The sequence below is a fragment of the Mus caroli genome, unplaced genomic scaffold (assembly GCF_978045245.1).
Source record: "Mus caroli unplaced genomic scaffold, Mus_caroli_1 scaffold_10, whole genome shotgun sequence".
Taxonomy (NCBI): Eukaryota; Metazoa; Chordata; class Mammalia; order Rodentia; family Muridae; genus Mus; species Mus caroli.
In genome coordinates, this window is record NW_028227265.1 from 122,043,334 (window position 1) to 122,067,508 (window position 24,175).

The 24,175-nt window shown below is 37.1% G+C and overlaps 1 long non-coding RNA gene across 1 annotated transcript in view; it reads right to left on the reverse strand.

Moving 5' to 3' along the window:
- Positions 1-998: 998 nt before the first annotated feature.
- LOC110299616 (uncharacterized) overlaps positions 999-24,175 on the reverse strand; it is a 57,810-nt gene continuing 34,633 nt past the window's right edge. Inside the window, exon 3 of the long non-coding RNA XR_015048751.1 lies at positions 999-1,059. This is a non-coding gene — a long non-coding RNA (uncharacterized LOC110299616). The remainder of the gene's footprint in view (positions 1,060-24,175) is intronic.

Consider the following 24,175-nt stretch of genomic DNA (forward strand, 5'->3'; position numbering starts at 1 on the left):
TACTTTCTCTTTCCTGGAAACTTTGTGGAAGGTAAACTGGACAACAGCCTCATTCCTGATTTTATTTAGGTATTCAAAATCTGTCAGGGACTAGGAATTATGTATTTAAAGTTCAGCCATTATGCTTGCAGTGACTTTTGTTTTTAAAATGGGTCTTAACCATTTCTGTTACTTCATAGAGCATATTACAATACCAGTGTCAAATTGGAAGTTTCTCTTAGTGTTAATCTGAAGCAACCTGATTACAAGACTCTTTATTTGGATTTATTATTATGTAAAGGTCTACTTTCCTCTTTTGTTGCTGTGATAAAATGCTATGTGATCAGTTTAAGTGAGGAAAAGATTTATTTGGCTAAAACCTCCATGCCAGAGTCCCTCACTGAGGGAAGTCCTAACAGTAATTCAAAGAGGAACTTGAAGCAGAAACCCTGAGGAATGCTACTTTCTGCCATGTTCACCAACCCATATTAAAGTTACTTTCTTTGTAAGCCCAGAACCACATTCCTAAAGATGAACGATCCCAAATTGGTCTATGCCACTCCTACATGAGTTAAAAATCAAGACATGATCTTTCCTTAGCTGAGACTTCTCCCCTCAGGTAAATCCCAGCTGTGTCATGTTCACTCCTGAGCTAGCCAGGATACAAGAGACTTGCATGGTTTTCATCTTCTTAGAGTTCATTCATGTTTTAGTACCTTTATTTGAACAAAGTGGTTACAAACAAGCATGGACCACTACTTTCTTTTGAATAATTTGTGTTTAACTTAACTTGTAATAGAAAAGAGATATTTTAGTCCTACCTGCCTAGGACAAAACAGGAAACTGCTAGAAAAAAGGCAATGCCCGAGTCAGTTTTACAATGGACACATACAGGTTAGTGGACATTTACAGATAGCCCTACAGTGCTTATGTTTGTTTTATTCATATTTTAATAAACACCTTGTACATGAACTCATTTGTCACTGTCTATTTACTTTAGACAGTAGGGTATACTGGGTACGTTCTTTCATGGTGATGGATAAAATCTCAGAGCATCGTGGAAACATGACTTCCATTCATCTGTAAATAGAAAAGACAGTTATAAAGAACTATATGATTAAAAACTGGTACTTTTGATTCATCTTTAAGATAAAATGGAGGACTTAACAATGTGAGATAAACGTATAAACCCTTGTCGGGCGGTGGTGGCACACACCTTTAATCCCAGCACTTGGGAGGCAGAGGCAGGCAGATTTCTGAGTTCGAGGCCAGCCTGGTCTACAAAGTGAGTTCCAGGACAGCCAGGGCTATAGAGAGAAACCCTGTCTCAAAAAACAAACAAACAAACAAACAAAACAAACAAAAAAACCAAAACCTTATAAACCCTAACAGGCACATATACTTAAAGTTTTCGTAGCTTTATCTAAACAGCTAAACAATACAAACTTCATCTAAATAGTTTATGGGAATTATAAAAATAATTTGTGCCATTGATAAGATATATAAAGTGTGGCCATTGTAAGGGGTTGGTTGCTAAACATATGGTGAATCTGATATTTCAAAACTTGATCTCTAGCTGATGTTGATTGAGGACACAGTAAAATATTTAAGAGTAAGAATCCTGTTGCAGAAAGTAAGGAATGGAGGATGTGCCCTTAAAAAGGATATTTATATCTGCCCATTCCTTTCTGTATTTGATTCCTGGATGCCATGATGTAAGCAACTTCTCTGTACCAAGCACTTCCGTTCTGGGTCAGCACAAGTCCAAAAACAAGGAGACTAAGAGACCTTGAAGTAAAATGTCTGCAAACAAACTTCCTACGATGTTTATAACAGGTATTTTGACATAATGATAGAGATGACTAACATATCCACACAATCTTTAGACAAGTATTTATATTTCTATATTTGTTTTCATGTTGAATTTGAGAATGAAATAGCAAATTTCATAATATAAAACATTAACATGTTTATTCACTATGATTCAGAAAAGTGGATTTTCTGAAGTAACATATGACACCAATTTTTTATTGGGTATTTATTTCATTTACATTTCCAGTGCTATTCCAAAAGTTCCCCAAATGCTTCCCCACCCACTCCCCCACCCACCCACTCCCAGGCATATAAAGTTTGCATGACCAATGGGCCTCTCTTTCCACTGATGTCCGACTAGGCCATCTTCTGATTCATATGCAGCTAGAGACACAAGCTCCGGGGGGTACTGGTTAGTTCATATTATTGTTGCACCTATAGGATTGGAGATTCCTTTAGCTCCTTGGGTACATTCTCTCGCTCCTCCATTGGGGGCCGTGTAATCCATCCAATAGCTGACTGTGACCATCCACTTCTGTGTTTGCTAGGCCCCTGCATAGTCTCACAAGAGGCAGCTATATCTGGGTCCTTTCAGCAAAATCTTGCTAGTGTATGCAATGGTGTCAGTGTTTGGAGGCTGATTATGGGATGGATCCCCTGGTATGGCAGTCTTAGATGGTCCACCTTTTCCTCTCAGCTCCAAACTTTGTCGCAGTAACTCCTTCCATAAGTGTTTTGTTCCCAATTCTAAGAAGGGGCAAAGTGTCCACACTTTGGTCTTCATTCTTCTTGAGTTTCATGAGTTTAGCTAATTGTATCTTATATCTTGGGTATTCTAAGTTTCTGAGCTAATATCCACTTATCAGTGAGTACATTTTGTAATTGTGTTACCTCACTCAGGATGATGCCCTCCAGGTCCACGAATTTGCCTAGGAATTTCATAAATTCATTCTTTTTAATAGCTGAGTAGTACTCCATTGTGTAAATGTACCACATTTTCTGTATCCATTCCTCTGTTGAGGGGCATCTGGGTTCTTTCCAGCTTCTGGCTATTATAAATAAGGCTGCAATGAACATAGTGGAGCATGTGTCTTTTACCGGTTGGGACATCTTCTGGATATATGCCCAGGAGAGGTATTGCTGGATCCTCCGGTAGTACTATGTCCAATTTTCTGAGGAACTGCCAGACTGATTTCCAGAGTGGTTGTACAAGCTTGCAATCCCACCAACAATGGAGGAGTGTTTCTCTTTCTCCACATCCTCGCCAGCATCTGTTGTCACCCGAATTTTTGATCTTAGCCTTTCTGACTGGTGTGAGGTGGAATCTCAGGGTTGTTTTGATTTTCATTTCTGATGATTAAGGAAGTTGAACATGTTTTCAGGTGCTTCTCAGCCATTCGGTATTCCTCAGGTGAAAATTCTTTGTTTAGCTCTGAGCCCCATTTTTTAAAAATATTTTTTATTAAGTATTTTCCTCAATTACATTTCCAATGCTATCCCAAAAGTCCCCCGTACCCTCCCCCCCACTCCCCTATCTACCCCCTCCCACTTTTTGGCCCTGGCGTTCCCCTGTACTGGGGCATATAAAGTTTGCAAGTCCAATGGGCCTCGCTTTCCATTGATGGCCGACTAGGACATCTTTTGATACATATGCAGCTAGAGTCAAGAGCTCCGGGGTACTGGTTAGTTCATAATGTTGTTCCACCCATAGGGCTGCGGATTCCTTCAGCTCCTTGCTGAGCGTCATTTTTTAATGGGGTTATTTGATTTTCTGGAGTCCACCTTCTTGAGTTCTTTATATATATTGGATATTAGTCCCCTATCTGTTTTAGGATAGGTAAAGATCCTTTCCTAATTTGTTGATGGACTTTTTATTTTATTGACAGTGTCTTTTGCCTTGCAGAACCATTGCAGTTTTATGAGGTCCCATTTGTCGATTCTCAATCTTACAGAACAAGCCATTGAAGTTCTATTCAGGAATTTTTCCCCTGTACCCATATCTTCGAGGCTTTTCCCTACTTTCTCCTCTATAAGTTTCAGTGTCTCTGGTTTTATGTGGAGTTCCTTAATCCACTTAGATTTTACCTTAGTACAAGGAGATAGAAATGGATCAATTCACATTCTTCTACATGATAACCACCAGTTGTGCCAGCACCATTTGTTGAAAATGCTGTCTTTTTTTCCAGTGAATGGGGTTTTGCTCCCTTGTCAAAGATCAAGTGACCATAGGTGTGTGGGTTCATTTCTGGTTCTTCAATTCTATTCCATTGTTCTACTTGTCTGTAGCTATACCAGTACCATGTAGTTTTTTTGGTTTTTTTTTTTGTTTTTTTTTTTTTTTAATCACAATTGCTCTGTAGTACAGCTTTAGGTCAGGCATGGTGATTCCACCAGAGGTTCTTTTATCCTTGAGAAGAGTTTTTGCTATCCTAGGTTTTTTGTTGTTCCAGATGAATTTGCAGATTGCCCTTTCTAATTCGTTGAAAAATTGAGTTGGAATTTTGATGGGGATTGTATTGAATCTGCAGATTACTTTTGGCAAGATAGCCATTTTTACTATATTGATCCTGCCAAACCATGAGCATGGGAGATCTTTCCATCTTCTGAGATCTTCTTTAATTTCTTTCTTCAGAGACTTGAACTTCATATCATACAGATCTTTCACTCCTTTAGTTAGAGTCACTACAAGGTATTTTATATTATTTGTGACTATTGAGAAGGGTGTTATTTCCCTAATTTCTTTCTCAGCCTGTTTATCCTTTGTGTACAGAAAGGCCATTGACTTGTTTGAGTTAATTTTATATCCAGCTATTTGACTGAAGCTGTTTATCAGGTTTAGGACTTCTCTGGTGGAATTTTTAGGGTTATATATATATATATATATATATATATATATATATATATATACTATCATATCATCTGCAAAAAGTGATATTTTGACTTCCTCCTATCCAATCTGTATCTCCTTGATCTCCTTTTGTTGTCTAATTGCTCTGGCTAGGACTTCAAATACAATGTTCAATAGGTAGGGAGAAAGTGGGCAGCCTTGTCTAGTCCCTGATTTTAGTGGGATTGCTTCCAGCTTCTCACCATTTACTTTGATGTTGGCTACTGGTTTGCTGTAGATTGCTTTTATCATGTTTAGGTATGGGCCTTGAATTCCTGATCTTTCCAAGATTTTTATCATGAATGGGTGTTGGATTTTGTCAAATGCTTTCTCTGTATCTAAAGAGATGATCATGTGGGTTTTGTCTTTTTTAGTTTGTTTATATACTGGATTACATTGATGGATTTCCGTATATTGAACCATCCCTGCATCCCTGGGATGAAACCTACTTGGTCAGGATGGATGATTGTTTTGATGTGTTCTTGGATTCGGTTAGCAAGAACTTTATTGAGGATTTTTGCATCAATATTCATAAGGGATATTGGTCTGAAGTTTTCTATCTTTGTTGGGTCTTTTTGTGGTTTAGGTATCAGAGTAACTGTGGCTTCATAGAATGAGGCGGGTAGAGTACCTTCTGTTTCTATTTTGGTGGATAGTTTGTGAGAAACTGGAATTAGATCTTCTTTGAAGTTCTGATAGAACTCTGCACTAAACCCATCTGGTCCCGGGCTTTTGTTGGTTGGGAGACTATTAATGACTGCTTCTATTTCTTTAGGAGATATAGAATTCTTTAGATCATTAACCTGATCCTGATTTAACTTTGGTACCTGGTATCTTTCTAGAAACTTGTCCATTTCATCCAGGTTCTCCAGTTTTGTTGAGTATAGCCTTCTGTAGAAGGATCTGATGGTGTTTTGGATTTCTTCACGATCTGTTGTTATGTCTTCATTTTTATTTCCTATTTTGTTAATTAGGATACTTTCCCTGTGCCCTCTAGTGAGTCTGGCTAAGGGTTTATCTATCTTGTTGATTTTCTCAGAGAACCAGCTCCTCTATTGGTTGATTATTTGAATAGTTCTTCTTGTTTTCACTTACTTGATTTTGCCCCTGAGTTTGATTATTTCCTGCCTTCTACTCCTCTTGGTGAATTTGCTTCCTTTTCTTCTAGAGATTTTAGATGTGTTGTAGAGCTGCTAATGTGTGCTTTCTCTAGTTTCTTTTTGGAGGCACTCAGAGCTATGAGTTTTCCTCTTAGAAATGCTTTCATTGTGTCCCATAAGATTGGGTATGTTGTGGCTTCATTTTCATTAAACTCCAAAAAGTCCTTAATTTCTTTCTTCATTCCTTCCTTGACCAAGGTATCATTGAGAAAAGTGTTGTTCAGTTTCCACGTGAATGTTGGCTTTCTATTATTTATTTTGTTATTGAAGATCAGCTTTAGTCATGATGATTTGATAGGATGCATGGGACAATTTTAATATTTTTGTATATGTTGAGGCTTGTTTTGTGACTAATTATGTGGTCAGTTTTGGAGAAGGTACCATGAGGTGCTGAGAAGAAGGTATATCCTTTTGTTTTAGAATAAAATGTTCTGTAGATATCTGTTAGATCCATTAGTTTCATAGCTTCTGTTAGTTTCACTGTCTCCCTGCTTAGTTTCTGTTTCCAGGATCTGTCCATTGGTGAAAGTGGTGTATTGAAGTCTCCCACTATTATTGTGTGACGTGCAATGTGTGCTTTGAGCTTTACTAAAGTTTCTTTAATGAATGTTGATGCCCTTGTATTTGGAGCATAGATAATCAGAATTGAGAGTTCCTTTTGGAAGATTTTACTTTTGACGAGTATGTAGTGCCCCTCCTTGTCTTTTTTGATCACTTTGGGTTGGAAATTGATTTTATTAGATATTAGAATGGCTACTCCAGCTTGTTTCTTCAGACTGTTTGCTTGGAGAATTGTTTTCCAGCCTTTCATCCTGAGGCAGTGTCTATCTTTTTCCTGAGATGAGTTTCCTGTAAGCAGCAAAATGTTGGGTCCTGTTTGTGTAGCCAGTCAGTTAGTCTATGTCTTTTTTGGGGGGAGTTGAGTCCATTGATATTAAGAGATATTAAGTAAAAGTACTTGTTGCTTCCTATCATTTTTGTTGTTAAAATTGGCATCCTGTTCTTGTGGCTGTCTTCCTTTAGGTTTGTTGAGGGATTACCTTCTTGCTTTTTTTAGTACATGGTTTCTGTCTGTCCTTGTATTGTTTTTTTGTTTTTGTTTTTTTTTCTGTTATTATCCTTTGAAGGGTGGGATTCATGGAAAGATACTGTGTGAATTTGGTTCTGTTGTGGAATACTTTAGTTTCTCCATCTAAGGTAATTTAAAGTTTGGCTGGGTATAGTAGCCTGGGCTGGCATTTGTGTTCTCTTATTGTCTGTATAATATCTATCCAGGCTCTTCTGGCTTTCATAGTCTCTGGTGAAAAATATGGTGTAATTCTGATAGGCTGGCCTTCATATGTTACTTGACCTTTTCCCCTTACTGCTTTTAATATTCTATGTTTATTTAGTTCATTTGTTGTTCAGATTATTATGTGTTGGGAGAAATTTCTTTTCTGGTCCAGTCTATTTGGAGTTCTGTAGGCTTCTTGTATGTTCATTGGCATATCTTTCTTTAGGTTTGGGAAGTGTTCTTCTATAATTTTGTTGAAGATATTTGCTGGCCCTTTAAGTTGAAAATCTTCATTCTCATCTACTCCTATTATCCGTAGGTTTGGTCTTCTCATTGTGTCCTGGATTTTCTGAAAATTTTGAGTTAGGATCTTTTCACATTTTCCATTTTCTTTGATTGTTGTGCCGATGTTCTCTATAGAATCTTCTGCACCTGAGATTCTCTCTTTCATCTCTTGTATTCTGTTGCTGATGCTCGCATCTATGTTTCCAGATTTCTTTTCTAGGGTTTCTATCTCCAACGTTGCCTCATTTTGGGTTTTCTTTATTGTGTCTACTTCCCTTTTTAGGTCTGGGAAGGTTTTATTCAATTCCATCACCTGTTTGGTCATGTTCTCCTGCAATTCTTTAAGGGATTTTTATGCTTCCTCTTTAAGGTCTTCTACATGTTTATCAGTGTTCTCCTGTATTTCTTTAAGTGAGTTATTAAAGTCCTTCTTGATGTCCTATATCATCATCATGAGATATGCTTTTAAATCTGTGTCCTGCTTTTCGGGTGTTGGGGTGCCCTGGACTGCCTGAGGTGGGAATGCTGGGTTCTGATGATGGTGAATGGTCTTGGTTTCTGTTAGTAAGATTCTTACATTTACCTTTTGCCATCTGGTAATCTCTGGAGTTAGTTGTTATAGTTGTCTCTGTTTAGAGATCGTTTCTCTGGTGATTCTGTTACCCTCTATGAGCAGACCTGGGAGACTAGCTCTCTCCTCTGAGTTTTAGGGTTTAGAGCACTCTCTACAGGCAAGCTCTCCTCTTGCAGGGAAGGTGCACAGATATCTGGCGTTTGGACCCCCCTCCTGGCCGAAGATGATGGCCCAAAACAGGATCTGTCCCAGAAGCAGTGTTGCTTCGGCCTGTCACAGTAGCTGTTAGCTTCTGTAGTCCACACTCTCACCTGCATATACTAGTCTTGGAGGGATCCTTGAACTAAGATGTCTCCAGCAGATGCTCAGGCCATGACATTCATTTTGAAGTATTATTTGCAATACTGGATTAGTGAGACCCATCCACTAAAAGTTTGCAGAGTGGCTGGAGAGGTGGAACAAAGATTAAGAGCCAGTGATGCTCTTAACCTTTCAAAGGAACCAAGTTTGGCTTCTCTCCACCATATCAGGAGGCTGACAATCACCTGCAACTCTAGCTCCAGGGTAACTGATGTTTTTTTTCTGCCTTCCACGGGCATTTGTACTCATGTCCATACACAGACACACAAACATATGCACATAATTAAATGGATGGTACTTAATAAAATAAAATATTATAGAATACCATACTATCCAATTTTCAGTGAAAAGATCTATTTGTGTTAGATACTTCTGTTATCATTTGGCTAAATGCTTGAGAGGAAGCAATGTACTAGGAGAAGTGTTTGCCTTGCCCACAGTTTAAGAGAGGGTGCTCATTATGGCAGGGAGAGTATGGTACAACTTGCAATGGCAGAAAACTGCAATAAGACTTCCTACATCTGGGTTGATGAGAAAACATAAAACAGGACATGAAGAAGCTCCTTTTAACACTTTTATTCAAGTTGATATCACAGCCCTTGTGATCATGGTGCTTATCTCAGTTATATTTCTATTGCTGATAAGATATTGTGACCAAAGCAACTTATCAAAGAAAGATGTTATTTTGAGCTTACAGATTCATGTGTCCATGACCATCAGAACAGTGAAAAATTGGGCATGGCAGTGGAGTAGTGTCTGGGAACTTATATCTTGATCTAAAAGCAGGAGGAAGAGAATGCTAAGTGGGAATGACATGAGCTTTTAGAAGCCTGACACGTCTCCTCCTCAGTCTTTCCCAACAGTTCCATCAACTTGGGACTAAGTATTCACATATTAGAGTGGAGGGCAGTCGTTCTCAACCTTCCTAATGTTGAGACACTTTAATACAATTCCTTGTGTTGTGGTAATTCTCAACTGTTAAATTATTTTCATTGCTACTTCATAAGTGTAATTTTGCTACTATTATGAATCATAATGTAAATGTCTATAAACATTCCAACACTCTTAGATGACCCACATGATAGGGTCATTTGACCGGCAAGGGGGTCGAGATTCACAGGTTGAGAACCATTTTGGGGGGCATTCCCATGTAAACCACCAGAATTTCCATACTCGGGGAGTATCTTCCTTCCTCAGTTAAACCACTTGTAAATATTTTCTAAGACACACCCAGAAGTTTGTTTCCTAGAGTGACAAATCTATTTGAGCTGATACATATTGGAGGCACTAGATAATGTAATATGATACTTAAGCATTTATTAAGTTAATTTAGCTTTGCTATTTTTATGAGCACCTTACAAAAGTCTTAAACTAGGTCTTCCATAATGTAATGCATTTTCACAATTCAGATAATTATAAAACATTTCATGGATAGGAATGATTAATTTACTCAAGATAAACATACACCAACATTTTCTCTTATAATATTAAATTATAGCTCATTATGTTTATATTCATTTTTGAAGAATAATCCATTTTCTGACCTAATCATTTTATCATTTAAAATATGTTTTAGTAGGAATACATGACTACATTTTCTGTCTTATACATGATTTTATTTTTACTGTAATATTTTAGCTAATGAAAGTACTCTATATTCTGTAGAAAAACAATAACTATTTTGCTGTAATTCAGTTCCTTTCTCCTGTATTTAATATGTCGATCTTTCAGAGTATTTATGGAAAAGAAAGCTTAAAAATCAGTTCTATAAAATGTTTTAGCTGCTTGATAAAAATGTTTTATTAATAACTGATTTCTGTTAAACTTGTTATTCTTGTGTGCATTTGTGCATTTCCTTGTACCTGTGCATGATCATGTGCTTTTGTGTGTATTAGTGTACACTTGGACTCCACATGTTATACTTGGGTGTTATTCCTCAAGTTCAGTCTACTTTGTGCTTTGGAATACAGTCTTTCATTTGGTTGGAATCTCACATATTAGGCTTGGTGAACATGCCAGAAAGCTGGATAGATTCATCTGTTTCTGTCTCTTCAGGACTGATTTGCATTAAGACTAAAATGTCCAGGTTATGAATGTGGGTTTTGGAGTCAAGATCTGGACCTAGTATTTGTCCTGCAAGCACTTTCCTGAGCTATCATTCCAGCTTCCTGATATTCTCTTTTGTATGTTTGAGAACTATCATCGTGTATTTAATTCCCTGGTATCAGTTCTTAATTTGTATGTGTTTGTAGTTACATTAAAAACATCTTAATGACATACAGAATACTATTTTGTAGAAAACTATTTCAGAATTCACTTGAAGTACTCCAATATTAACATCTTTTATTTGCCTTCAAGTGCTTACTCTCATGGAAATAATTCTTAATGCAAAAATTAATTGCTATATAGTGTATCATGAATACAAAATGCAAACAAAGTTCCATAGTTCATTGTTGTCTCACACAAAATATAATCACTATCTTTACCAGTGCAAACATTCCATATATGAATATTTCCTGAATAATTCTAGTTCAGAATTCTGTTCTGAAAGTTTGGTTATAATTTCTTAATTTCCTGTGGGACACTGAAGGAATCGCCATTCTTAATGTCTAAAATCAAAACCCTTAAATTCCCTCCTCATTTGTCTTTCTCTATATGCCATGTTTCTATATATGGCATTTATAGGCTTTGGTATTTCTCTCATCCTCTTAATTTGGCAGAAATGGGGGACACATTGTTGACCTTTTCCTCTTTTCCTCTCTTTCCTCTCTTTCCTGTATTGCAACAACTCTTTCTCTAGCCTCTTCATTTTTCTTCTTCTTTTTATTTTTTCTCTTTTTTCTTTTCATTTCTTTTTCTTCTCTTCTCTTCTTTTCATTTCTCCTTCCTTCCTTCCTTCCTTCCTTCCTTCCTTCCTTCCTTCCTTCCTTCCTTCCTTCATTCCTTCCTCCCCCTCTCTCCCTCTCTCTCTCTCTCTCTCTCTCTCTCTCTCTCTCTCTCTTTCTTTCTTTCTTTCTTTCTTTCTTTCTTTCTTTCTTTCTTTCTTCACTCAAACTAGTCCCCCCAACCCAGTTCCCCATTCCCTCTCCTCTTCTCCTCCAAGAGAGCATAAGTTCTCCCTAGGAATTCTCCACCCTGGTACATCAAGTCTCTACAGGGCTAGGCACTTCTCCCTCTGAGGCCAGATAATACAGCCACTGACAAGCAACAGCTTTAGAGATAGCTCTAGTCCCATTTTTCATAACCCACATATGTTTGGGGATTTGGAGAGTAAGTCCAGCTCATGTATGCTCTTTGGTTGGTTGATCAGCCTTTGAGAGGTCCCCCGAGGGTTCAGGTTAGTTGACTCTGTTGGTCTTCCTGTGGAATTCCCATTCCCTTTGAGTCCCTCAATCCTTCCCTCAATTCTTCCATAAGAGTCCCAAAGCTCCATGTAATATTTGACTGTGGGTTTCTGCATATGTCTGGTTCGGCTGCTAGATGGAACCTCTCAGTGGACAATCATAGTAAGGCCCAAATAAGGATGACTGAATCTCACTTAGATGGGGGAATAAAATAGCTGTAGGAGGCAGAAGGAGAAGAGAATTGGTTGGGAGAGGGGATGGAGAGGGAATTGGGGAGTGTTTCTGGATTAGATGTGGTGAGAAACAAGGGTGATATCAAGATGTTCATGAGAATGAATGTAGTCTGCAATTGGTAAGGGGTCAGGGTTTAAGGAACATCTGAAGCAAGTGCCAGAGACCTGGAGTAGGGGAGGTTACCAAGAATCAGTGATCTTAGCTGAGACTCACAGCAGTGGGGATATAGAACTTGAGAACAACTACTGTAGCCAGGCAGAAACCTCAGTGGAGCAATAGGGACACAAACCCACCTACAAAACATTTGATCCACAATTTATCCTGTTTACAAGAAATGCAGAAATGGTAGATGGAGCAAAGACTGAGGAAATGGCCAAGCAATAACTGACCCAACAAGGGACCCATCCCATGGGCAAACAGGAATCCCTGACACCCATCTCATGGGCAAACACCAATTCCTGATTTCTCTTTTCAAATCTTGACTTAGTATACAAATTGGGGACCATCTACAAACCTACAAACATGGATATTGGTCATAAGTCCTGTGCATTCAAAGTTTTCAGTGACTCTTACTACACTGAAGATAAGACAAACTAGTTAGAGTTCTCTGTTTCAGACACAACAGAAATCACTTCTCTAGCTTACCACACGACTATGTCACTTGCACTCTTCTTTCCCATTTATCTGTCATTTTGTACTCTAGTTTGGATGTTTTTCTAGTCCTTCTGGGGCCCAAGGTCTTTATTGGTAAAAATGGGGTTGTATTTAACGTCTTGAAAGGCTTTCTTTAACATTCAAGTTAAAGCAGATTGAGCTTTATTTCAACAGTAACCTTAATACAGTATCTCAATGTGTCACTGATTTTCCTACCTGTGTCTAGTAATAAAAACAAGGGCTGTACACTCTTAGTTGTCTGGTATTCCCCCCTTTAGATAATAGCATCAGACATTCTGGTAATATAAAATCATGAATAGAGGCCACATGAAATTGCTTTTTTAAGTTGTTGTGTCTACACATGTATTTGATAATGATTTCTTTTTGGATTGTCAATGCTACCTTTTTGTGACAAAGAATATATTAGCATGCACATACTTTTTCTCTTTGATTACATAACTGTATGTTCTGTATCCTAACTCTTCCCGAGTCATAATATACAAATGATTAATCCCTTTCCATCTTCTCTGATTTCCAACATGGCTGTACATACAAGCCAAGAATGCTCATAAGAGTGACAAGTCAGAAAGAAGGAGGGGAGCTCTGTCCTCTGGGAACTGGACATAATCTAGGACAATGATCATCTGTGTACAGCTTTTAGGAAAAGATGAAGCCGTCTAAAAATTGATCCATCCATTAGGATAATTTGGCAAAGAAATTTTAAACACTGGTAAGTAATGTTGGTCCAAGATCTAAACAGCACTATCTGGGGTTGAGTTTTTCTAATACACATGTGTATTTTAATCTGCCAAAAAATTAGCATTAATATATAATGTTGTCTTCATCATAATTATCTTACTCATCCCTATCTTTTGTGGTGTGTGTGTGTGTCTATGTGTTACAGACACTGTGGTTTTATGTAGTTGTGGTAACCAAAGGAGGAAGTTTAGCTGTCTAGTTCTATCCCTTTTCACCCTTTCTTTTTTGAAATAAGATGTTGCACTGAACCCGGAACTATTTAGGAGGCCATGACCAAAATGTCTACCTGTCTCAGCCTCTCCCACACTCCCAAGGCTCAAGGCTCGAGGTGTAAGAGCATACAGCTTTATGCAGCTTTCTCATAGGTACAGAGAAGTTGAAAGCAGGTCCTCACATTTGCACAGCAAGGGCCCATACCCACTGAACCATTTCCCCAGTCTAATACTACAGGTTGGTCATGGAAAGTTATTTTTGAAACCTCACTATTTCATAATTGTCTCCTGTCATAGCTACGGACTTCTGACTTCACAGATAAGTGTACAATTAGTGTACAATATTTTGAAAGATGACATGGTTTATGTATCTAAATAACACTGCATAGTCTTATACATAATAATATATGTCGAAAAAGCATCGTTAGTAGGATGCTTATAAAGCCTAGGAACAAAGCTAGGGTTTGACTAGCTTCCGTAATTTTATGGTACCACTTGAGCTTTAAGTATATTTAAATCTAAATGTGATGAGACAGACAGAATACCACAAGGGGCCACATTTTTGTTTGCAAGATGAAATTTAATCTTATTCATAAGACATTTTCATTAAATTGGTTGCAATAAAATGATCATGTGTGGATTGGGAGATGACTCAGTAAAGCACAGAGGTTGTTGTATAAGCATGAGGATCTAAGTGCAGATCTTTAGGACACACGTGGAAAACAAGGGTGGTCTTAATTATACCTGTAATGCTGCAGGGTGGAGACAGGGGTATGGGTGGAGCTTTCTGACTGTCTATGTGCCACTCATTTCATAGAAAGGCCCTGTCTCATGGAATGAAATGGAAAGGAATAGAGCAGTGCATCTGGTGTCTTCCTCTAGCATTCATGAATCTGTGCAGCCCACCAAACATACATATGTATGCAGAACCCACCAAATGCATATTCACATGCATGGATAAAAATCACAATAAACACAGATACACACACACTCACCACAAAAATAAACCTGCTGCTTTAGTTTTTATTTTGTTAACGTACTTTGAAGCAAAGGTACAATTAATACAATGAAATATTTCCTCTTTGATGTGATTTAATAATTGTTTAATTTCTACCTTTTGTTAATATTAGCATTGACTCACACGTGTGCATGACCTGTGCTTGATACAATGAAAGAAACACAACTACTAATTTGCATATTTTAAAATAGTTTTGTATTTCAGAAATGATGACTAGAATTTAATATTTCAAATAAAATAATCATATAATATTAAGCAAATAATTAACCAGTAGCTAATACGTGGCTTTTAATAAAATAAATATGTTAATTTACTTAGAGATGTGGCTCATAATACCCTTGCCACCCAGAGGAGCTTAGGGCATGTGAGAAGACCTGAAGAAGAGGAAAAATTATCAACAGTGATATACCTCCTCTGTGGAACAGCTTTACACTCAGCCCTTCATGTTCACATGACTGACTTTGGTTAAACCCAGTGGATTTCAAAGCCAAATGTGCTGAAATTGAGTGGAAGGAAGGTTGTTGATGGAGGTAAGAGAAAACTGGTGTTCATTTGGGGAGGAAGAGGGTCAGAGAGGGAAGAGGGATGAGTGTGATGAGAATGTATCATCAACATTTTGAAATTGTCAGAGAATAAACTAATACAAACTAATAATTGTTATTATTACTGGTGCAATTATGTCATCTATACAAAACTTTGCAAAAGAAAAACATCCTTCTCATCACTTCTTTTCTTATTTGACTGAACAGATCAGTTCCCAGTGGCTACTTTAGTTCTGTGTTCTGGTGTGGGTTATTTTAATGAGTTAACAGAGCTGAGGGACACCATGGCGCCTGCACCATTAGTATGGAGACATTATAAGTGAATTGAGCATGTCAGTAAGTTCTTATGTGGATCCTTACTGACTTTCAGGAACAATTACTGCTCCAGTCCCTAGGATAGCCCCGAGAGCTGCATAGTTAGTCATGGTCACTTTGTAGCTGAAATGGTGGTATCACTTCTTAGAATGAAATCTCCACCTTCCTTTTTTTGTCCGAACAAAAGTCTAGGATAAATGACAGGACACAATATAGGCTCCAGGATTCAATGAAAATAACATTTGTTCAGTTTGTCCCCTGATGACTGAAGATTAAGTTGTAATTTAAGTGGGACATAAGCAAGCCTTGAGAAGAGCCACTGAGAATTCAAGTTGGATATGTCACCCTGGTTCACCTTAACCACCTTGATACATATATCTATCTCTAAGTACATAAGACATATGGAGAGCTCAGTAAATCAGAGATCAGAGTGGCAGCTGTAGATGTGAAAAAAAAACACTTCCTGAATTTGAAATTTTCATAAATTTCAAAAAAAAAGCCTGAGATAAAGCAAAGGACTATTGAGCATTCATTCTTGCTGCATGATTTCATGAGTCAGTTGTTTTTGAGACAGAGCTGCTACTTAACCTTACTAACCCCGAAGTCATTACATTTCTGAACCTGGTTGCAATATCACAGTCTTTCTGCCTCAGTCTTGAAAGTGCTGGCATTTCAGACTTGGGACACCAAACTCACATTCTCGTCTTCTGTACTTTAAAGCTTTCATTAACTATTCTCAAAGTTGATAAGCTACATGGCTTAACAAAACCCAAATTAAAACCTCCTTCTGCAAAATTCTTCTAGGGAAGGAACAAAATTTGTAGAGGAGCCTCATATGTCACCTTTATCATGAAATTTATTTCATATGTTTTAAGTTAGAGATGAGACCAGGAATGTAGCTCAGTAGTAGAACCCTGAGCAAGGCCCTTGATTTAGTCCATAACACTGGCAAGAAAACAAATTATAAAAATTGATATTCAGTACTATCATTTCCCTATCTAGATTGTAATTTCCTCAAGGTTAAAGATCATATTTTTTATATCACTGTGTGTGCCCACAGTACTTAAAAAACATCTGTACACAGCCACTTCATCATTTATTTACAAAGGTAAAAGCATGCCACCTATGAATAACACTCTATAATGGGCCTGGGGATCAATACTTGTCCATCTAATCAAATTGAATTTTGTTACTAAGATACAGAAGTGCATCATCATGTGAGAGAAACGTCTGTCTAGATTGCACCAAGACCAGCCTGTGCTTCACAGGGACCCTAGGCATTCAAGAGTATTCTCTGTTACTGCAGAAGACATAAGAGTCAAATCAAGATAAGAAGAGAATGCCTTAGCCTAGGAGGATAAGCTGAAAAGATTTGGCCATCAAGACCTGTAAAAACAAAGGTTATCAAGCAATTTCATTGCATATAAGAGATGTTGTCTAATGTCATATCATCCATTATGTAATATCAATGCAACAACTACAACTCAACAAAACCATGGTCATCTGTTTATTTGCTAGGGATTTTATTTTCATCCCAAGACTACCCTGTTTCCCTGGTTGAGCACAGCAATAAATGCAGTGGTTTTCCACTGCTAGGATTAGCAACACATTCATTTTCAGTCCATTAGGGTGATGAATGCCCTGTAGGTAGATGACAAGGAAATCCCTGGATTGCTGCCTGATCTTCTTGCATTGCTGGGGATTCCAGTTAGCCCCCTGCCACAACCCTCCACAGGTAGCTTGGCTGCCTTCATCTGCAAATGTTTCATGTGGATAGCTCCACAGCAAGCATTGCTGTCTGACATGGGAAGAGCTATGGTGTTTACATTGATACTGGCTGGCTGAATCTCCAAACTTGGTTGTTGTTTTTATAAACAGAAAAATAAAATTTGAATTCAACATTTCAGAAAATTATGAGACAATAGTAAAACTTGTGAGTACTTCCAATGTTTATGAAAATTAATTTTAATGTAAACTTATAATAAATGAGTATATGTCACGTAAGCTTCAAATGTTAATGAGAGGCTTTCTCTTATGTTCATTTGGCAGCTTTTTACAACAATAAAATATGTGAAGTGAAAATTAATTGGGAGTTTCTATCCCAATTAATCAATTAATCCCTTTGATCATTCAGTTCTCAAATAAAAGACATAAAACATTATATTTATATAAGCCTTATATCATTAGAGTTGGGCAGATATCAACCTTCTCAGTTATTTTTCTACTTCTCTGTGAATAACTCTGTGATATAAGTTGCCTTGATCCATCTGGGCTAACTAGCAGAGCCTCATGGCCATATTCTCATGATCCAACTACCCTATAGGATCCTCTCCTCTCTTCTCCTTTCGTCTCTTCTCCTCGTGGTCTCTGCTTCATACTCCAAGACAAGCAACCAAAGCCCTACCTACTTCTCTTCTACTTACTGCCCAGCTATAGGATGTAGGCATTTTTATTCAACCAAGGGTTTAAATTAAGGAGCAAGATTATAGATCATTACTTGATGTACAGGGTTTGCTTGTCCCAGAAGATCTCCTCACCTGGGACAGCTGCATCTTAGGAGCCAGTATTTAGCATTGCAATACTTAGCAACACACAAAATCTCAACAATAATATGCAGGCTTAAAATATTAATGTAATTTATCAACTTATGGCTCAAAACACAGAGTTGATATGCTAAATTAAAATTTATTGGATTCTTTTGTCCACAAATATGTCTTCTTCATCTAAATCTAAGCTGCTTGACTTTCAGATTTCTCAAGATTGTAAGTAATTTCTAAGATGGAATGAATTTGTGTTGATATAAAACACAAATATTACATTTTTGTCACTAGAAAGCATTTTATAAATGAAGCAGTTGTGGATATCCCACAGCATTGACATTTCCATGTACTAGAACTAAGTACATATAGATCTCTCAGTTGTAACAGTATGAACTTTTTTGAAGTTTAACTTAATGTAGCTATGCATGCCTTTCTTCTAAAGAAATTAAGACAACTATTTGTTTTCTCAATATCAAAACACAATGCTGTTTTAACATAAATCAAAAGAGACACTTGTTGTGAGCTCATGAAACTAAACATCAACAAGCTATCTCAGTTTCTCAAGTCAAAGTGAGGAAAAAATTGGATAGACCATCTTTTCTCAGTGCTTTCTTTGAAACTCCTTACAGCCCATTGGAACATTGGGGCAATCCAAAATCCTCTTCTTTATGTCTTCAGGACAGTGTCCTTTTCCAAACAACATTCAATTTAATTTCTCAATCAATTTGGTGAAGCTGAATAAATTTCCCCACTGAGCACTTAAGGATAGTTGTGAATATAGTATATCTGTGGACAGGCACCTTCTGAAAACCTTTCTGTGATAGACTATTCTTCAGTTTTGAGAAGCCACATACACAGGTCCAGTGCTGATCCTACACCACTTCTCTTATCATTAAACCTAATGAGTTCTCTAGAAATTCGACAAACCTACAGATACCTGTCTCTCTAGAGGGATGGTATTTTATATGCAGTTTCTCTAAAAGTTATATATCTATATATGTTATATGAATATATGTATATATCTATAGATAGATAGATACATACATACATACGTAGATATATGGTATTACTATTTGACTTTCTTGTGTGCTTTTGTATTACATACATAATGGGTGCCAATGGAAGTCAGAAGAGGACATCAGATCTGGTACTGGAGTTATAAGTGGTTGTGAGATGCCATGTGGGTGCTGGGGAGTAAACCTGGGTTCACTTAAGAGCAGCAACTTCTTGTGGCCCCTAAGCTATCTTTACAGCTCCTTATTCAGTAATTAAAAATATTATTTGGATAATTAACTGATTTTTGGTTGGAATGAAGCTTGTGCGATAAGAGGGGCTTATCCCCAGTCCTCTTGAAGGTCCATGACTCAGAAGGTCATAGACACTACTGGTATAACTGCTAAACTTTTTAGCAAACTTTTGTATTGCTAAAAGATGTTGTCAAGCTGCCACTTAAATCATAACATTTGTAACTATATACTAGTTCAGTTCTTATCTTAATCAAAGAATTTGATCTTTAAAGCAAATTAGCTAAGAAACAGATAATGGTTAGTCAAAATGTTCAGAGAGCATGATTGTTTACTGTTCAACTTTGGAATAGAGAAGAAAACAAAACAAAACTATATCATTTTCCACTGGATTAGGAAGCACAAGAGGAGAGAGAGAGAAAAGTGCTAGAGCAGAGTAATCGGTAGGAGGACCATGAAATGCTATCCTATGAGCATTGCATGGGCTTAGGAATCATGACCTCACCATAGCTGTGACTGCCTGTATAAGCCCCACACAGACTAAGCCAATGATCATTCAGTCATAGATGGAGAGTACTTCTGGAAGAGATGAAGTCAGTATCTTTGGTGAGGTAGCTATTGATAAGTTGCTCATTAGATAGCTTTACCTATGCCCACAGGAGTGTCACAGATTAAATCCAATTAGTCACATAGGAAAATAAACAAGGAAGTTATAGGTAGACTTGGTGAGAAAAAGATAAGCCAGGGTAGATGAAAACATGGGAGTGTAAAGAAAATAGTATAAAATGTATATTATATATAAAATTGTCAAAGAGTAAATATAAAATATAAATTAACTCTGGGATGGAAGTAGAATACCACATATGTTTTTCTATGAATCTAACAACCTCTAGAGACAATGCAACACTTGGTCTTCTTTTCGTTACTAACGACAAAAGCAGAGAGTCTGGTTATGATGACCAAGCTTGTGTCTATAAATAAGCAGATAGTATAACATCACTCAATCACTACAATTATCTACATTTATCAAGAATATTGTATCTGATAAGGCAAGCCTAGTCCCTGGGAAAATGTAGACACTTAAATGTGAGTGAGACTTGGTTGTGGAAGTCCTTCACTTCAAATATACTCCTCCTCACTTTCTAACCAACACTTAGCTTTGCCTCTCCCATTGGTTCCCTTGCCCTTTATCATCGGGTTGCGTGACAAACCTTTCCAAATTAGTCTTCATCTGGGTTTTATTCAGTCTTTTACACTGGGATTCTATGTCCAACTGAGCACTGAATAACACAAAGGGCTTTCTCCACCAAGTAAAAGGGATTTATAGCTAATAGTATAACAATGAAGAAAAATGTATTATGCTTTAAAATTTGGTATTAATTACAACTGAGTTCAAAACTATTGCTCAAGCTGGTAAATATTTGCCTTTAAAAAAACCTAAAAGCAAACATTGGATATTTTGATTTCCAGAAACTTGTCTACTAATTTGCTGTGTATAAAACAATAAATACACTACAGTTTCCTTTTAACATTTTTGAGCATCTAATCTATGTAAAAGACCCTAGACATAGAAACTCACTGAGATTTCACATTATACAGAGAGAGATACTTCACTGCATAAAGGATCTTATGATTTAAGGAGTCATTTATTTTTATTATGAAACATCTGCTAGCCTTTCAAGATTAGAAAATTAACTCTTAAATTATAAAGGACACTCAAATATAGTCTGTAAACATCAAGAATGGATGAGAACTGCAGAGCCAAGGCCACAATTGAGAGCATATCTGAAGACCCCAGGAAACTCCAGTAATATCACTGAGTACAGAAAATGACAGTCCATGTCACAGTGTCTCCAATCTTGTCTTGATAAATTAGAATGCATTTAAACCATTGTTACACGTGTGATTGAAGACACCAAGCCAATGAGCTGACCATGGGAAAACTATTTTGATTTAAGTGGGATGGTATTGTGTATTCATTTGTATTCTATATGGTACAAAGATCATGAGTAAGAATGACTCACAAGGAAGTCCTTAGAATAACATTGTTCGGGAGCATCAGAAAGCTGTGTGAAATCTAAGATTACAAAGATGAATGGGGATAGCTGCCTTTCGCTACCTGAACTAGCATATGGGACATTATAGTATCAGAGCCAGTGTTAGAAGATCTTGCACTCTCTGTTTTCCTATAATTCTAGGTTTTTCTGAAGAAATCTTTAATTTTAGAACTTTATGAGTAATTGTGACTCCTGTTTTCTGTCCCACATTTGATGATTTTTCTGTTGCTTCCAAATCACTGTTAAATGTTTGACTTCATTGTTGGATTGGTAACTCTGTCACTCACATTAACCAAATAATTTCTGGATTTAGTCCATCAAAAGAATCATCGTTACTCATATCTAACTATGCCTGAACTACATTACAGCTGTGTCCAATGCCAGCTGAATAGATTAGCTTCTCCACTTTCCCAATTGAGAATTCCTCTGCCAGCACAAGAAAAGGGTTGTTAAAGCCACAAGCTCAGTGCCTTGCTGTCTTGGCCACTTGTAGCAGACATGCAGTCTTTATTTCCCCAGGGTGTGTTTGTTAGTTTTTCTTTGCTCCTTTCTTTCCTTTTTTCTTTCTTTGATTTTTTTCTATTATTTTTTCTTTACTATTGTTTTCCTTGCCTTCACTTCCCCTTAATTTTTACTAATTCTTCATATACTTCTCAAAAAGAGTCCAAATCCCTGGAGACTATGAATGGTACCTCTTTGGAGAAAAGAATTCTACAGGTCTGATTAAGAATTTAAAGATGAGGAAATAAGCGTCAAATGGCAATGAAGCCTAAATATATCACACATGTGTGGAATTTGATTGTGCATTGATCTGGACTTCCAGTGAACAGAATTTTGAGAAATAAGTGTTTGGTGTCCTCCCTTCTTTGTCTGTGGTATATGCCCTAGCAGCAGACCTAAGACATTTGATTAACTTAGTATATCTGTGCAGGGGAAGTTATGTAACTAGATAATAACCTTAACTCTACAGGATTTTGTTTTGGTTGTTGCATCGGTTTAGCAATCAGATCCATTGTTCCCTCATGAGAAAAATACTTATTTGAAAATCATTTACTAAAAAAATAAATAAATAAATAAATAAATAAAAAAGAAAATCATTTACTATCTGTAAGCATTGTGGACTGAGTAGTATGATGAATAATGAAAAAAATTGAGTGACTTTGTAGTATTTTTGCAAGAAAGTTTTTAATGTACATGTCATGTTGAAAATAAAACACCAAGATCTTCTGTAGGCTCAAGATTCAGTCAAGTGGCATCACTATTAGGAACCATGTGTTTTAATTGTGTACTTTCTGGCACATTAAAAGGCTTTTGGAGTGTTGGACATTGAAGTTCCACACATTAGCATGACTCAAAGACTGAAATTTAGATTCTGGCTGATATGTTTAAGACATACATAGTAGTTTCTAAGAACTGTCCAACATTATTACGGGGAGTTTCTGGATGCATGCTTGCAAAAACGAAGCTTTAAAATTTCCTGATGAAGATGCCCCTGAACATTTTTGCATTAAACTTTGCCATATGTGAGAGGGAGCAGTCTCTCAGAGGCAGGAACTAGAATAATTGTGCCTTGGCTCAACCTCCTACACAGCAGGCTCATCTAGGCAACTGAATCAAAATGTTCAAATGAAATATCTAATGGCTTCTTTTGTATATCAGTTTGTTCTATGCTGACTACTGTCTAGTGAACCCATCCTGATATACTCATGAGAAACTTGCAATTTCCTCCTTTGCCCCAGGGAGCCCTTGATTTTTCACCAGTTGGATACACAATTCACTTAACTTCATGAGCAATGCAGGTATAAAACTGAAGCTTTGATAAAAATCAGAAGTGGTGAATGTCCAGTTTAATTTCCATTATGCACATGAAACACTAGTCTTCATATGGGTGCACTGCTTCAAAATCTAAAATTTTGTGATAAAAAGTAGGAACAGGTTCTTTTAAAAGTTTTCTTCATGAAACTAGTTAGGTGGGAATGGTGGTCCTGCTGTCAGAGGGTTCACAGCAGGATGACACAGTCAGTCATTTTCTGACATGGTTCCATCTATGAAAGTGAAGGAAATGTTTGACATATCTTCTACAAAAGACAACAAGCCTCTCACATTGCCACTTTTCCCTGAACAATACCATGTGTAGGGTGTTCATTCACTGATCATGAGTACATAGGCATAGTTGCAAGTTTCAGCATCTTAAAGATAACCTTAGGAAAAAATGATTTACACATTTTGGAAATATATTTTAGTAAGAAAATTTAAATCAAAGAAACAAAGTTGTTTTTTTTTAAATGAGTATGAAAAAATGACATTTTGGAGAATGAAGTAGACATCTGATAAAAAATATTTCTTCTTTTAATTGAGCCTTGTACACTTGGGAATATGTCTCAGGTTATCCTCTGATCAATCACTTTGATACTAAACATTTTCTGAGTATCTCCTATGTATCAAATGCTAAACAGATGTTTGCCATAGGGATACTAAAATATAGCAGATAAAGTACTTGTCTTCTTTTCCATTCACTGGAGACATTTTAATGACATAGAAGAATTATGATTTTACTCAGTGGGTAACAGTGACAGAAGTGGAAACTGTTGAGAAACAATATAGCTATGTTCTAATGGCCAGGGGAAAAATGCTCCCACAGGGAGGAAACATTCCAGGTGAATCTTGAACATTGCTCATAGGAAAGCTGAGAAGATGAGGATGGCAGGACTCAGACCTTTGGACACCAGAGGAAGATGAGTTAGAGATGGTAATGGGAGTGCTTATTGCATGTGTGCAAGATGAAAGCAGAACACTGATGATCCCAGGCAAAGCCAGATGAACAACATTGTAGCATATGTGAACAAATACAGACTCTCCTCTGCCAGGATGTGTAGAAAGCTCCTGACATTGGTACAAAATGAGATGATGCAACTCAGAAGCACAC